The sequence below is a fragment of the Balaenoptera borealis genome (genome assembly GCF_965194805.1).
Source record: "Balaenoptera borealis genome assembly, chromosome: 17".
NCBI classification, from domain to species: Eukaryota; Metazoa; Chordata; class Mammalia; order Artiodactyla; family Balaenopteridae; genus Balaenoptera; species Balaenoptera borealis.
Genome location: NC_138876.1, coordinates 24,609,921 through 24,627,089, shown reverse-complemented (window position 1 = coordinate 24,627,089; position 17,169 = coordinate 24,609,921). Strand labels below are relative to the sequence as shown.

At 34.0% G+C, this 17,169-nt stretch overlaps 1 protein-coding gene across 2 annotated transcripts in view; it reads right to left on the bottom strand.

The window, feature by feature from the left end:
- Positions 1-17,169, bottom strand: part of CSMD3 (CUB and Sushi multiple domains 3) — a 1,186,187-nt gene that overhangs the window by 1,058,465 nt on the left and 110,553 nt on the right. The gene's annotated exons all lie outside the window — the stretch shown is intronic.

Genomic DNA, 17,169 nt, shown 5'->3' with positions numbered 1-17,169 from the left:
TTTCATTGAAAATACCAGTTTTTCAGTGAGCCACAGATTCTGAAGCTAGACATCCTTATTTCACGATCTCACATGCCTTTTGTGCAAATTACTAACCTTATTAAGTCTCAGCTTCTTTATCTATTAAATGGGATAATAAGAGTACCTGTTTTAAAGATTAAACATGTTAACAATTGCAGATCTTTTTGAACAGCATTTTAAGCATAGTGGCTATTATTGATGTTAGCTCCTCTTTCTCCTTTTCTTCTTCCTCTTCTTTACTGCTATAATTATTATTTTAGGCCATGAAGCTCCATTACATAATTTAACTAATCCACTGTCTTTGAATTAAAACATACAGATTTAAATAAACACCCTAAAAAATCCTATTACCAATTTGTCAGAGAATTAAAAATGCCTACTGCCCAAATGTATCTAATATGCTAGCAGATGGATGCCTGTGAAATATAATTCCATAGTTCTAGTTCAGGTTATCAATAAAAACACATTAAATTATTTTATTCTTTATAGAGTAGGACAATTTTCATCTCAGAACATCACACAAATGTTAATGCTGGAGAGCTTACCTTTCTTAAGGGAGAAAATGTAACTTGATATTGGTACATACATTTCCCATGTAGGTGTGTAGAGAATGTGTAATCTTTTATTTATTGGGTGAATGCATGCCAATTGGGTCAAAATTTTTAATTGTGTTGCTTAAGTCTCTCTTACTCTTGCTAATATTTTTTCTATATTTTTAATCTGCTACTAACTGTTGAAAATTGCTGTGATGTGCATTTGTCACTTCTTTTCAGTTTTTGTTCCATATATTTGGACAGTAAATTATTAAGTAAATATAGTTAAAATTATTGTATGGCCCTGGTGAATTTACTTGTGTATCATTATGTAATGATCTTTAGATCCATCAATGTTCACCACATAAAGTCTTCTTTATCTGCCATTAGTATTGGTACATTCAGTTATTTATGTTAGTGTCTATACTTATAATTATTATAAGATTATAGTCAGGGTGGATTTCTTATAAGCAGTGTTTAGTTTTTTGGTTTTGGGGGTTTTTTTTAGCTCATGTGACAGTCTTTACTTTTGGAGTATTTAATCTATTTAAACTTACTATATATGTATTTGTTTCCTGTTTGTTTTGCCTGACATTTGTTCTTTTACTTCCTCCTTTTGTTTTCTTTTATATTAATCAAGTGGGCCTTTTAATTGCATTTATTCTCTCTATTAGCTTTCTAGTTGCATATTCTGTTAACAGTAACCCTAGGGAGTAAAATGTGTATTCTGGATTATTAGGGTCAATTATAAATTAGTACTCATCATTTCCAGAACAAAGCAAGGATGTTAGAGAATTATAACTCTATCCCAGACCCTGATGTTTGTATTATTGTTTTTGTAGGCTTTAGTTATACATATAATTTAAGCAACCCAGAGACACTATTATTATCTTAATTACTCAGCATTCATTTAGATTTACCTACATATTTGCTTGTTTTATCATTTCAGACCTTTCATCTAGGTTTGTTTTTCTTCTATCTGAAAAATTGTTTCCAGTATTTATTGTAATTTAGTTCTAGCAACAAATACTTTTTTTTTTTTGCTTTTTTAAGGTTTTATCTATTTTTTATAATTGTTTTGATGAAAGTTGTCCATTACAAGCTACTCCATCAGAGCCAGAAGTAGAAATTGCACTATGTTGCTTTATCTTTATTTCTTATCACTTATACTTTTTCATTTTCTGTCACACCAACCAGTCTCTCAGCCTTTTTTTTAACCAAAAAAAATCTTTCATTCTAAAAATCTAGGTCTGAACTGTATTAAAAAATCAACTAATATAATTATTCAGGCAAAAACAATTTACAGTGAATTCAATAGTTCAAGGCAATATCATTCACTGAGCATGGGCTAGGTACCAAACACTGTACTGAACGTTAGGTTTTACAAAAAATTTATAACAGTGTTTCAACCCTTAATTGGCAAAATCTAATGGTAAAGCAGACATAAACAAATACTTTATAGATATATATGGTAAGTACTATGAGTCCTTGAAAAGCTATCTAAAATATAGACTCGTGGGAAAATAAAGGTATTTTCAAATTTGAGTTGATTCTTTAATGTATTAAACTTTTTGATGTTTCATTTTTACTCTAGTTTTGCTAGTATCAGGTAAAATATATCTTTTAGGTTTAAGGTAAAAGATGAGATTGTCCAAGGCATATTTTCTAAAGTGTATCAATCATACTGCTCCCCTGGCATGTTGTAGACTGCCCTCACGTTTCAAACTTTGTCACTCAGACCATTCTGCATATCCAAAATATTCATTCTTTCCTTCTTGATGGTAAGAAAGAAATATGTAATTTTGCTTTCCTGAATTCACTGAACTGTTTTATAATGTAGCATCCATGTGTTGATTTGTCCATGTAGTTGGGAATTACCTAGGATATTCACCATTTTCTATAATAATAGAATTGCCAGACAGACTTGAGGAATAGCCAAAACATTTCTGGTGGCATTTGAAAGTTTCTAAAGTAAAAAAAAATCAAGAAGAAAAATGGGATAAATTAATCAGGATGGAAAGAACAGTTAGGGACAGATATGCCTCTTGAAAATAGAAATAAGTGAGAGGAAAGCCTATCAATCTGGCAAATGATATTATCTTAGACAAATACTATCAGATTGCATGTAAACACTAGCCTGTAATGTCAAAGGGAAGAAATCAGTGGTCTCCAGTTGCTTCCTAACTTCAATACAAGATTCTCTAATATATTTTCAACAGCGTAGAATTACTACTATAAATGAATATTCCAGTTGAAAATTATGAAAGTTGAATTATTTCTACAGCATCACCTGCAGACTTATAAAGAGTTCATCAGGACATTATTGTAAAGTTAAGGTCAAGAAAAAAACTACAATAAAATTGTAATATAAATGACTTTTAACTTGATCTGATTAATACAAAATATTGAAGGACGAGGATAACATTTAATTATCAAGCATTGAAGTCAAATAAGATATCATGTTAAGATATATTAGTATTTCAAAATTAAACTTTCAGAAATTGTGGCTTTTATCAGACACTGACCACAGATTTCACATTCTACCTCTAATGATATATACACTATATCTTTTTCCCTTGGACTAAAAGAACATTAAAAAAAAATAATCCATTAATATGATGCTTTTCATTGTATTTTTCTGTTACTAATACCTTAATTTTCTTCTGATCTTTAGCCATTAAAATGGATATTAATTATAACTAACCATACCCTATGAACCATATGTGCTCTAAACTTAATGCCTTTTGGCATAATTCCAATGCCTTTGAATAAACCAAAGGCTTCATAAAGCCCCATTCTCTCCCAACTGTTTCATAGGTCTTCTGAATAAATTTTAATATTGGTGTTATTTGTATTATTCCTTTTCTTTTTAAATAAAATGTCATCTACTTTTACATCAGTCATCTCATTAACTTAATTGCCTTTTATACTCAGTAGCTTGCACTGTTAAGAAAGTAAACTTTGGATTTACATAGAACTGTTCTTTATCACTTAACAGCTTTGTGATCCTGGGAAATTTAATTAGTCTTTCTAAGACTCTGTTTCCTGGCCTGTAAGTTAAGAACAATAATAACATTTAGCCTATAAAATTCTTGTGAGGATTAGCAAAACATGTACAGCTCCTAGAAAACTGGGAAAAGTGACTATTATTTAATCTTCTAAAAATTATATCAGTTATGCCTGTCTGGCTTTGAATCTGCCTTTTCAACATCTTTAAACTTATTCAAGCTGTGGAATATTTGTAAAATCTATAGAAATAACAGTTTATATTCCTCTCAATAATATTAGGCCATTTTTATATGTGTATAATGTTATAATTCAAGGTAATAAACTGGATTTTTATATAATTTTCACAGTACCCTAATGATTACATAAATATGTGAGTAAAGATGTTTTCCATTATAAATTTAAAATTACTTATTGTGCTAAATTCAGAAATGTCTATTTGCTGGTTATTCCTTTCCCCCACTCAAATGTCTCTACTTCTTTCCCAGGACCACTTCAGAGGCTGGCCATAGATTGCATTACCAGCCCTTGCCCTCTGGCCAGCCTGCTTCAATTTGAGTTTGGCCAATGTGAGACACAGCAGTAGATAAAAGTTTAAGAGAAGAGAGAGGTCATTGTAATCATTGCCCTTACATATTCCATACAGGGTACTGGCCGTGGCTGCCAAACTCGTCTTCCTTTCTTAGAGGAAGCTCTGTTTGCACAACAGTAAACTCACTATATTCCCTTCATACCTTCAGCCCTAGAACTCTCCCTACCAACTCTCTGCTGGGAACAATTTTCCAACAGTGGTACGGAGAACTGGAGTTTGCATAGGGTACTGTGATCCCACTGAGTCAAGGAGGAATATTTCAGAGTTCAGGGCAAACAGAGCAATTAGAGTTTGTGGAAGGGAGCATGGAGAAGATAGAGTTGTGCAGAGAGGAGTGCCCAGAAGTCCATGTGTATATTCACTATAAATTGATGGCTTAGGACAATGCACAGAGCAAGACCATCCGAGAATTGTCATATAACAGCTACTCTGTCATCTACTGCTGGAACAGAGAATGTAGACCTTGAGCAGCATCAGGGAAGGGATTATCAGCAGATCATTAGAATGCTTGTCTTCCTAGAGTAGCAAGATCTAATTAACCTATTGTTACTATCCAACTGAAACACTAGGAACCTTGGCAGTATGAATCCACACTGTAGAGTAATATATACTCTAGACCTAGCCCAATAAAGCCTAAAGTTAAACTTTGACAAGATCCACAGGGACACAAAGTTTGGGGACTGAGTCCTGACAAGTGACAGGGCTTGGCAAACACGTTGAGCTTTCCATAGATCACAAATTATAAAACCTATAAAGTACAAATCAAAACTACCGAAGTTCAAAGTGCTAAAATAATTCACATCCCTTTAAATCAAGAATCAGCAGTCTTTGGAGGAAGATAACATAATCCAGTCTCTAAAACATATTATTCCCAAAGTCCAACAATCAATCAAAATGTACTGTTTGTTTATTTGTTTAATTGATCATAGCTATGAAGAACAACTGTCATGTAATATTTATCTTTTAAAATTTCTAATGCCTATTGCTGTGCAAAGTACATAAGTACAAATTAATAAATATTTATTAAGGTTTTAAAAATAATATCCAATAATGAATTTTATAGCTCTCTTAAGATTCAGAAAATAGAAATATAAATAAATTAGTTTAATTAACATATCTTGATTTTTCCACACATGTTACAGCAATTTTATATTGAAAAGCTATCAAATTATTACCCTCTTCATATTCTTTGTAGGTCTATAGGTTTGTTTTTTCAAGGATCTCAAATTCCATGCCTTTGAAAAAAGCAGAATTGGAGATATAGGTTTATAAATCCATGTTTGCTTTAAAATAAAATAAAATGAAAGCCTATTTCTGATTGTAATATATTCCCAAATAAACTCTGGCTCCCTAATCTTTTATTTTATTCATATGAATTTATATGTGATATTTACATTACATTTAACTATCATTTGAGCATCAGACCAACAAAAAAAGCACAGCAAGTATTGTGAAATATATACAAGAAAAGTTAGCATTGAAAGATGTAGTTTCATACTCCAACAATTGGTGTTTATACATCCATAAGCAAACCAAATTGTCTAAGTTCTCGCATTACTAAAATAAAAGATAACATTTTGACATCAATCACATAAAATTAGCTTTGTAATGAACAAGAGAATATGAATTAAAATAACTTTACTAACTTTTGTTATCTTCTAGTAGAATAATAGTAATTAATTTTGTATAGCACTTTATAGTTTATAAAATTTTTATTATTTTGTCTTTGGATTGATCAATGGCTTTCACTCACTCTTTCTGTGGATAAATATTACACAATTTTGGTATGTCATTTATCTTCCTTACACTGTACTTTCATAATTAAAACTATGTAAAATGATTTTATAAAAATTAAAAGTAATGTATATAAAGTGTGCATCATAGATACAAGACTTAATACTTACTTAAGGCAACATAACATTTATTATTCTTATGGTCATTCACAAGTATTGATAAATATCAGAACAAGTGATAAGTCTATGAATCCAACCTATTTTAACATTACATTCAAGACATAGAAACTATGAAAGGTAAAATGATAATGGCTTTCTATGTAAACTTGAATAAAGATCTCTCAGAATTTCTTCTAAAGTACAATCTTTTTATGCTAACTAAAATAACTATAATGCAAATTATAAAACCACTTTATTACATAAACACTGCAAGTTTTGAACACCAAAATTCCCCTTAATAAATCTATATAAAATGTAATACACTTAATATGACAGTGTCTACTAAATATTATATTTGATGTGTAGGCTTGCTAGTAAATTCCAAAAGTTGAATAGACAAAGATAATCACAAGTTTAATAGATTTGGGATGCTTACCCAGTAAAGAAGATTCCCTTAGAGGTCTCACAGAATATAGACCCACCATGGTGCACCCCATTTGGATTATTCAAAATAATTCTTTACTTACTGTTTACTTCTTGTACTTTTATAAAGAAGAGAAATACCTAGTCTTGAGATTTGCTTCTTTTTATTTTAAGCACTTCTCATGTAACAACTCATTTAATCCTCTCAACAGCCCTATGAAGTAGCCCTGAACTTATCTCAATTTTCAGTTGAGGAAACAGGCACAGAAAAAAAAAAAAAGAGTAATTAAGAGTAATTGCCCAGATCATAGCGCTATCAAGTGACAGAGCTGGGATTTGACCACAAATATTCTGGCTCCAGAATTTAAATTTCCACAAATATGCTCTTTGCTTTTTTTTTTTTTTTAATAGCTTATCACTTTTTGTAATTCCTTTACTATGCCAATTAGATCACTGATCTTTCATTTTTGTTCTTAGTTAGTTCCATCCTCTTCTCACTACCTACCCTTAGTTGTTACCTGGTAGGATTTGTTTTTTCATAATTTTCTATAATTTTTTCTTTGAAATTTTCTAAAATTTGAATAGTTATTTGACCCTTCTTTGTAGGTTGACTTTCTGAGTTTCCAACCCCCTTCTCCTTTTAATTTCTTCTCTGATAAAAAATATGACACACTTTTTTAGCCCATAAATGTAAGATGAATGGGCTTGAAAAAAATTCTAGGTTGGCTGTTCAAAAGGCAGTTTCAGGGCAGGAATAAAGATGTAGACATAGAGAATGGACTTGACGACACAGGGTGGGAGGGGGAAGCTGGGGTGAAGTGAGAGTAACATCGACATATATACAATACCGAATGTAAAAATAGTTAGCTAGTGGGAAGCAGTAGCATAGCACAGGGAGATCAACTTGGTGCTTTGTGATGACCTGGAGGGGTGGGATAGGAGGATGGGAGGGAGGCTCAAAAGGGAGAGGTTATGGGGATGTACGTATGCATATGGCTGATTCACTTCAGTGTACAACAGAAACTAACACAGTATTGTGAAGCAATTATACTCCAATAAAGATCTATTTTAAAAAAAATGAAGAATCAAAAAGCTCTTCTCATACTTATGTCACAATTCAAAGGTGTGTTCCTGACTATGGAAAAGCTACCTGACAAGTACCAAGAAAACTAGATTTCTTTTTAAATAAATGAAGCTCTGTGTGTCTAACAACATAAAGTTATTATATGCAGGGCAAATATATTTTCAAAATGTATTTGTGTTATTTACACAGCTATGATTTCTGATTTCTATATTTTTACCCTACCTTGTATAAAGTGAACTTTATACCATTCAGTCTAGAATTACTCTATTTCCTATCTCCAAACAAGTACTAAAGTAAGAAAATGACTATGAGGAATACACAAGATAATCATGACAAAGCAAAGAAATTATAAAATGATTTATAGTTATGTGACAATGAATATTGCTTTAATGAATCTCATGGTTTGCCATAGTTAAGAATACAAATAGGTATTCTTTTTTTTTTTTAAACATCTTTATTGGAGTATAATTGCTTTACAATGTTGTGTTAGTTTCTGCTGTATAACAAAGTGAATCAGCTATACGTATACAAATATCCCCACATCCCCTCCCTCTTGCATCTTCCTCCCACCCTCCCTATCCCACCCCTCTAGGTGGTCACAAAGCACACAGCTGATCTCCCTATGCTATGTGGCTGATTCCCACTAGCTATCTATTTTACATTTGGTAGTGTATATATGTCAATGCCACTCTCTCACTTCATCCCAGCTTATCCTTCCCACTCCCCGTGTCCTCAGGTCCACTCTCTACGTCTGGGTCTTTATTCCTGTCCTGCCCCTAGGTTCTTCAGAACCTTTTTTTTTTTAGATTCCATATACATATGTTAGCATACAGTATTTGTTTTTCTCTTTCCGACTTACTTCACTCTGTATGACAGATTCAAGGTCCATCCACCTCACTACAAATAACTCAATTTCGTTTCTTTTTATGGCTGCGTAGTATCCCATTGTATACATGTGCCACTTCTTTTTTATTCATTCACCTGTTGATGGACATGTAGGTTGCTTCCATGTCCTGACTATTGTAAATAGAGCTGCAATGAACATGGCGGTACCTGTCTCTTTTTGAATTATGGTTTTCTCAGGGTATATGCCCAGTAGTGGGATTGCTGGGTATTATGGTAGTTCTATTTTTAGTTTTTTAAGGAACCTCCATACTGGCTGTATCAATTGACATTCCTACCAAGAGTGCAAGAGGGTTCCCTTTTCTCCACACCCTCTCCAGCATTGTTTGTAGATTTTTTGTTGATGGCCATTCTGACCTTTGTGAGGTGATACCTCACTGTAGTTTTGATTTGCATTTTCTAATGATTAGTGATGCTGAGCATCTTTTCCTGTGTTTGTTGGAAATCTGTATATCTTCTTTGGAGAAATGTCTATTTAGATTTTCTGCCCATTTTTGGATTGGGTTGTTTGTTTTTTTGATATTGAGCTGCATGAGCTGCTTGTAAATTTTGCAGATTAATCCTTTGTCAATTGCTTCATTTGCAAATATTTTCTCCCATTCTGAGGGTTGTCTTTTCGTCCTGTTTATGGTTTTCTTTGCTGTGCAAAAGCTTTTAAGTTTCATTAGGTCCCACTTGTTTATTTTTGTTTTTATTTCCATTTCTCTAGGAGGTGGGTCAAAAAGGATCTTGCTGTGATTTATGTCAAAGAGTGTTCATCCTATGTTTTCCTCTAAAGAGTTTTATAGTGTCTGGCCTTACATTTAGGTCTTTAATCCATTATGAGTTTATTTTCGTGTATGGTTTTAGGAAGTGTTCTAATTTCATTCTTTTACATGTAGCTGTCCAATTTTCCCAGCACCACTTATTGAAGAGGCTGTCTTTTCTCCATTGTATATTCTTGCCTCCTTTTTCAAAGATAAGGTGATCATATGTGCATGGATTTATCTCTGGGCTTTCTATCCTGTTGTATTGATCTATATTTCTGTTTTTGTGCCAGTACCATACTGTCTTGATTACTGTAGCTTTGTGGTATAGTCTTAAGTCCAGGAGGCTGATTCCTCCAGCTCCGTTTTTCTTTCTCAAGATTGCTTTGGCTATTCAGGGTCTTTTCTGTTTCCATACAAATTGTGAAATTTTTTGTTCTATTTCTGTGAAAAATGCCTGTGGTAGTTTGATAGGGATTGCATTGAATCTGTAGATTGCTTTGGGTAGTAGAGTCATTTTCACAATGTTGATTCTTCCAATCCAAGAACATGGTATATCTCTCCATCTGTTGGTATCATCTTTAATTTCTTTCATCAGTGTCTTACAGTTTTTTGCATACAGGTCTTTTGTCTCCCTAGGTAGGTTTATTCCTAGGTATTTTATTCTTTTTGTTGCAATGGTAAATGGGAGTGTTTCCATAATTTCTCTTTCAGATTTTTCGTCATTAGTGTATAGGAACGCAAGAGATTTCTGTGCATTAATTTTGTATCCTGCAACTTTACCATATTCTTTAATTAGCTCTAACAGTTTTCTGGTGGCAGTTTTAGGATTCTCTATGTATAGTATCATGTCATCCGCAAACAGTGACAGTTTTACTTCTTTTCCAATTTGTATTCCTTTTATTTCTTTTTCTTCTCTGATTGCTGTGGCTAAAACTTACAAAACTACGTTGAACAATAGTGGTGAGAGTGGGCATCCTTCTCTTGTTCCTGATTTTAGAGGAAATGGTTTCAGTTTTTCACCATTGAGAACGAGGTTGTCCGTGGGTTTGTCATATATGGCCTTCATTATGTTGAGGTAAGTTCCCTCTATGCCTACTTTCTGGAGATTTTTTATGATAAATGAGTGTTGAATTTTTTCAAAAGCTTTTTCTGCATCTATTGAGATGATCATATGGTTTTTCTCCTTCAGTTTGTTAATATGGCATATCACATTGATTGATTTGCATATATTGAGGAACCTTGCATTCCTGGGATAAACCCCACTTGATCATGGTGTATGATCCTTTTAATGTGATCTTGGATTCTGTTTGCTAATATTTTGTTGACGATTTTTGCATCTATGTTCATCAGTGTCATTGGCCTGAAGTTTCCTTTCCTTGTGACATTTTTGTCTGGTTTTGGTATCAGGGTGAGGGTGGCCTCACAGAATGAATTTGGGAGTGTTCCGCCCTCTGCTCTATTCTGGAAGAGTTTGAGAGGGATAGGTGTTAGCTCTTCTCTAAATGTTTGATAGAATTCGCCTGTGAAGCCATCTTGTCCTGGGCTTATGTGTGTTCGAAGATTTTTAATCACAGTTTCTATTTCAGTGCTTGTGATTGGTCTGTTTATATTTTCTATTTCTTCCTGGTTCAGCCTCGGGAGGTTGTGCCTTTCTAAGAATTTGTCCATTTCTTCCAGGTTGTCCATTTTATTGGCATATAGTTGCTTGTAGTAATCTCTCATGATCCTTTGTATTTCTGCAGTGTCAGTTGCTACTTGTCCTTTTTCATTTCTAATTCTACTGATTTGAGTCTTCTCCCTTTTTTTTTTCATGAGTCTGTCTAATGGTTTATCAATTTTGTTTATCTTCTCAAACAACCACCTTTTAGCTTTATTGATCTTTGCTATTGTTTCCTTCATTTCTTTTCCGTTTATTTCTGATCTGATCTTTATGATTTCTTTCCTTCTGCTAACTTTGGGGTTTTTTTGTTCTTCTTTTCTAATTACTTTAGGTGTAAGGTTAGGTTCTTTATTTGAGATTTTTCGTATTTCTTGAGGAAGGATTGTATTGCTATAAACTTCCCTCTCAGAACTGCTTTTGCTGCATCCTATAGGTTTTGGGTCATCGTGTTTTCACTGTCATTTGTTTCTAGGTATTTTTTGATTTCCTCTTTGATTTCTTCAGTGATCTCTTGGTTATTTAGTAGTGTATTGCTTAGCTCCGTGTGTTTGTATTTTTCACAGTTTTTTCCCTGTAATGATATCTAGTCTTATAGCATTGTGGTCGGAAAAGATACTTGATATGATTTCAAATTTTTAAAATTTACCAAGGCTTGGTTTTTGACCCAATATATGGTGTATCCTGGAGAATGTTCCATGAGCACTTGAGAAGAAAGTGTATTCTGTTTTTTTTGGATGGAATGTCCTATAAATATCAATTAAGTCCATCTTGTTTAATGTGTCATTTAAAGCTTGTGTTTCTTTCTTTCTTTTCATTTTGGATGATTTGTCCATTTGTGAAAGTGGGGTGTTAAAGTCCCCTACAATTATTGTGTTAAATTTCCTCTTTTATGGCTGTTAGCATTTGCCTTATATATTGAGGTGCTCCTTTGTTGGGTGCATAAATATTTACAATTGTTATTCTTCTTCTTGGATTGATCCCTTGATCATTATGTAGTGTCCTTCTTTGTCTCCTGTAATAGTCTTTGTTTTAAAGTCCATTTTGTCTGATATGAGAATTGCTACTCCAGCTTTCTATTGATTTCTATTTGCATGGAATATCTTTATCCATCCCCTCACTTTCAGTCAGTATGTGTCGCTAGGTCTGAAATGGGACTTTGGAAGACAGCATATGTATGGTCTTGTTTTTGTGTCCATTCAGCCAATCTATGTCTTTTGGTTGAAGAATTTAATCCATTTACTTTTAAGGTAATTATTGATATGTATGTTCCTATTACCATTTTCTTAATTGACTTGGGGTTTTTTTGTAGGTCTTTCCCTTCTCTTGTGTTTCCTGCCTAGAGAAGTTCCTTTAGCACTTGTTGTAAAGCTGGTTTGGTGGTGCTGAATTCTCTTCACTTTTGCTTATCTGTAAAGGTTTTAATTTCTCTGATTGAATCTGAATGAGATCCTTGCTAGGTAGAGTAATCTTGGTTGTAATTTTTTCCCCTTCATCACTTTAAATATGTCCTGCCACTCCCTTCTGGCTTGCAGAGTTTCTGCTGAAAGATCAGCTCTTAACCTTATGGTGATTCCCTTATATGTTATTTGTTGCTTTTCCCTTGCTGCTTTTAATATTTTTTCCTTGTATTTAATATTTGATAGTTTGATTAATATGTATCTTGCCATGTTTGTCTTTGGGTTTATCCTGTATGGTACTCTCTGTGCTTCCTGTACTTGATTGACTATTTCCTTTCCCATGTTAAAGAATTTTTCAACTATAATCTCTTCAAATATTTTCTCAGACCCTTTCTTTTTCTCTTCTTCTTCTGAGACCCCTATAATTCGAATGTTGATGCATTTAATGTTGTCCCAGAGATCTCTGAGACTGTCCTCAATTCTTTTCATTGTTTTTTCTTTATTCTGCTCCATGGCAGTTATTTCCACCATTTTATCTTCCAGCTCACTTATCCGTTCTTCTGCCTCAGTTATTCTGTTATTGATTCCTTCCAGGTATTTTTAATTTCAGTAATTGTGTTGTTCATCAGTGTTTGTTTGTTCTTTAGTTCTTCTAGATCCTTGTTAAATGTTTCTTGTATTCTCTCTATTCTGTTTCTGAGATTTTGGATCATCTTTACTATCATTACTCTGAGGTCTTTTACAGGTAGGTTGCCTATTTCATCTTCATTTATTTGGTGTTGTAGGTTTTTACCTTGCTCCTTCGTCTGTAACATATTTTATTCTCATTTGATTTGATTTTTTTTTTTTTTTTTTTGATGGGTGGTGCTGTATTCCTGTCTTACTGGTTGTTTGGCCTGAGACGTCCAGCACTGGAGTTTGCAGGCAGTTGGATAGAGCTGGGTCTTGGTGCTGAGATGAGAACCTCCAGGTGGCCTCACTCTGATTGATATTCCCTGGTCACTGGGGGTTCCTCTCCTCCCCTTAGGTGTCTGTGGTCCCCCACCAGTGCCTGGTAGGTGCCCTAGTTGTGAGGAGACACAAATTCCGCCTCCTCCTAGTATGCCCTCTTGACTCCGCCCTCCCAAATCGGTATTCTTTTCTCTATTGTTTATAGAGAATTTACAGCTTTGGGGTACCAGTGGAGAAATACCAAGACTTTGTGGTGTCTGACATTTAACTTGTTTTTCCATCATTTCTCCTTTATGACAAAATTAAGATACTCCAGGTGATGGAATTCTTCCAAGTTACTATATTTGGGGCATACCATGAATTCAATCACCCTTCTCTTCATACTTTACAAAATTTAGAGGTGTCTTACAGTCCTCCAGACATGACATAAGCTGCCTGTCATGTTTATTGCCTGAATACTTCTATTTAAAAAAATTCTTGCAAGAAAGTGCTGAGCTGGAAAGAGCAGAAAAAATATTTCTATATCAGTAAAGTAACTGAAAAGCTTTCATGGTTGTATTTTCCAACTTCCTTTTGACACTTACTTTTCTTCACTGCAGCAGCAATAATATGATTTTCCGGTTTTTTCTTCTTATTATTTTTACCCTACACATCTTAACCTAGTGCTAATAATAGGTGTTCTGGTTATTATCTCCTTCCACACCTCCCTGGGTCTTCCTTTAAGCATGGAGTCACTATTTACTTTAGAAGAAATAGTACATTGAAAGGCATATAAAAGTGAAAATCAGGCTTTCTGTGATTCCAAAGAGAGTGGTTATACCCCTTGGCACTCAGCAAACAAATCACAAAGACTTCTGAATTCCCTTGCAGGCTTTCTTTCTTGTATGGTTTGGAAAGCAAGAGTGTGAATGACAGCTAAGATGATATTACCATTTGGGGGACACAATTCTGCAGGTGACATAGTGTGGAGGAATAAAGGGAGGTGAAAGATAAGTTGTCTTGAATTGGTTTTCACACTATTGAAAGTGTATTTTAGTTTAACAGTAGTGACAGTCCAGCTCAAACCTGCTGACAGATGGCTGCTAGCAAGAAAATATATTTGAGACTTACAGTCAAGAAACAAGCTTTCATGTTAACCAAAGACCATTTTTTTAAAAAACAGAGTATTTCAAAGAATGATGAAAATAAAGAGGAATAATATTTAGCACATATATTGTGCAGAGAATATCTGAGAGTTCAAAGCAGGGCTTCAGTTAGCAAAGGGCAGATAACTGAATTTCCTAGGTGTGAATACCTCCAAGAATAAAGTTAACCCTTAGGAAAAAGGGTTGGTGTTGGACTTGGTCATTGTGTGGATAAGAAAACCCACTGAAAATGGCAAAGGTGACCAGATAAGTATAACTGAGAAAGACAGTCACCTCTGATTCTCTAACCAGAAAACTAGAAAAGAAGGGTGAGAGTAATTTTAATATGCTATAACCACAGTATGCATTTAGCATACTATTGATATCTAGTCATTAGAGCTTCAAATGATCATTAATGAGATTTAAGGCCATTAGTTAATATGTGTACCTGGTGGCTCTTTTAAAGGATTTAAAATGCATGATCTTTATCTATAATTTTTATCATAGCACTTTGAGGTACCTACCATCATTATCCTCATTTTACAGAAAAGGCAGTAGAAGCACAGGGAGTCTATATAATTTATCAATACTACACAGCTTTAATAAGTAGTGGACCATTGTATGAAACAGAGGCAGAGTGAACCCATGGCCCTTGCTCTTAAACATTTAGGGCAGCTTCCTAATTAAGCTGTGAAGTCATTCTGAATGCTAAGAAATCTCTCTTTACCAGGACACACAGCTTTGGGAAGCAAAGGGTGAGGAAGAAAAGAGATACCTTGATATCAGGAATAACAAAGTCAACCCTGGAGATCAAGGGGACAGGTGTATGTGGCAGGGGGAGGAGTGGGAAGCTACATCCAGATTGTCCTCACATACAGTGAAAAAGGTTTTAGTCTTCTGAATACATAACATAACTGATCCAAAAGAATTAGTCATGGAATGCTCAAGGGCACAGTTTATTTTTGGTTTTGCCTTGTTTCTTGTTTTTGCTTTGTTTTTGGTGTTGTGTGTGTGTGTGTGTGTGTGTGTGTTTCAGGGTTAAGTTTATTAAAATCTGTCCTCTTCAATTTTAGGCTTACATGTATCATAAAGAATTTTCAGTGTGTTTATAAATTAAAGTACATTCATTTAAAGGCCCTTAAATAAATAATATGCAATAGATTCTATATAATTCTGCCTTCCTCAAATAAATACTTTTCTGTGTAAGCATAATATATATTTATTAACTTCAGATCTTAAGTAATGTTCCTAGTTTACTAGTATTTAATTTAAAATATAGGAAGCCAAGTTGGAATGATCATCATGAAAGGATCAGAGGGAGGGGAAGAACTCTAGACTTCTCCAGTCCTTCTAAAATAAAATAATTACCAAAAACAGGGCTACTCTGAGCCTCACAATTATAATTTTTTGTCTGGAGTAGGAAGGATTCCTTAGTGATCTCCCCAAATTAATGACTGTCCATCTTCCATCATTTATATACTCCATCTATCGGCATCTAACATTGACCAGTGCTTGTACCAAAGGGACATATAAACCACTCCTTTCAATGTTTCTAATTGGAAAATACTAGACTATAAGGAGATTTTTCTCTCTGTGTGGGATGGTTATAAAATGTATGACTTGTAGCAAAAGAATTGCTAGTGTATGAAATTTTATCATCACTATTGAAACTGAAGAAAGTACAAGAAATGGCCTAGATGCTTAATGCAGTTATAATGATACCTAAGCCATATGTCTCAAGAATATCTTAAAGGCATATACAAAGAAAAAATTTTATATACCTATATGAAGTTATCATTCTGAAGAATAACCTGTATTACTATATGCACTTAAGTTGACATTATCTACTTCAAGGAAGATAATAGAGAAAAGAAAATATCTACTTTCAGAAGTGATCTACCAAATAGGTCAGTGCAAATGATGGAGTAGGGTAGAAAGTCTACAAATAATTCCTCTCATCCCTTTATATTAATGCTACTCCAGCCATCAAGAAGTGAAATCTATTTCTCCTTCTTGATCAGGGTAGGCTATATGAATTGTTTTTTCCGACTGAATGCAGCTGAAGTAAGTCTGTTACAGTTCTGGGCCTAGTTCTTGAGAAGCCTCAGAGCTTCCAATTTCAGTCTTGGAGTCCTGGGCCACCACATTAGAAGTCTAAGTTCTTTCTGAAAAGAGACACAGCCTTTCCAGCCATCCCAGGAGAGGTTCAGGACATGTGTGTAAAACCATTTTGGATGCTGCAGTCCTAGCTTGGGTCCTAAGTAAAGGGAGCCCAGACAACATCGCATAGAAAAGAACCGACAGGCGGAGCCCAGACAGCCCAGAAAATGGTGAAAGATAATACATCGTTATTGTTTTAAGCTACTAAGATTTGAGTATAGTCTCTTTTCCAGCATTAGATAACTGAAACATAAAGGAAACTAAGATACAATAATTGAACCTAAAGAATTAACTTCAAACTCTCCATAGGGATTCCAGACTCTAAAATAAAGAGATTTCTCCAAAGGCAACATGATAAGATATTTTACTATAAATTTGGAAGAACTATATTTAGAGAGAGAATAATTACTGTTCAAGTCAACTTAAGCAAGTCACTTAAATTCTTTGAGAAGTGACATCCAATTGGATGCTAGGTATTAGTCACTTTTTTAATGTGACTTAAAACTAGTCCCTTCTTTTCAACCTCACTTACAAGGTGAAGTCAGACCCTTCCAATTTCCCTTAAGGATTGCCAAAGAGCCCCTGTTCTCCCACCTTCTGTTTAACTCTTTTCCAATTTATTTCTAATTCCTAATTTGCTGCTTTCTAAAATATAGATAAATTCATGTTACTTA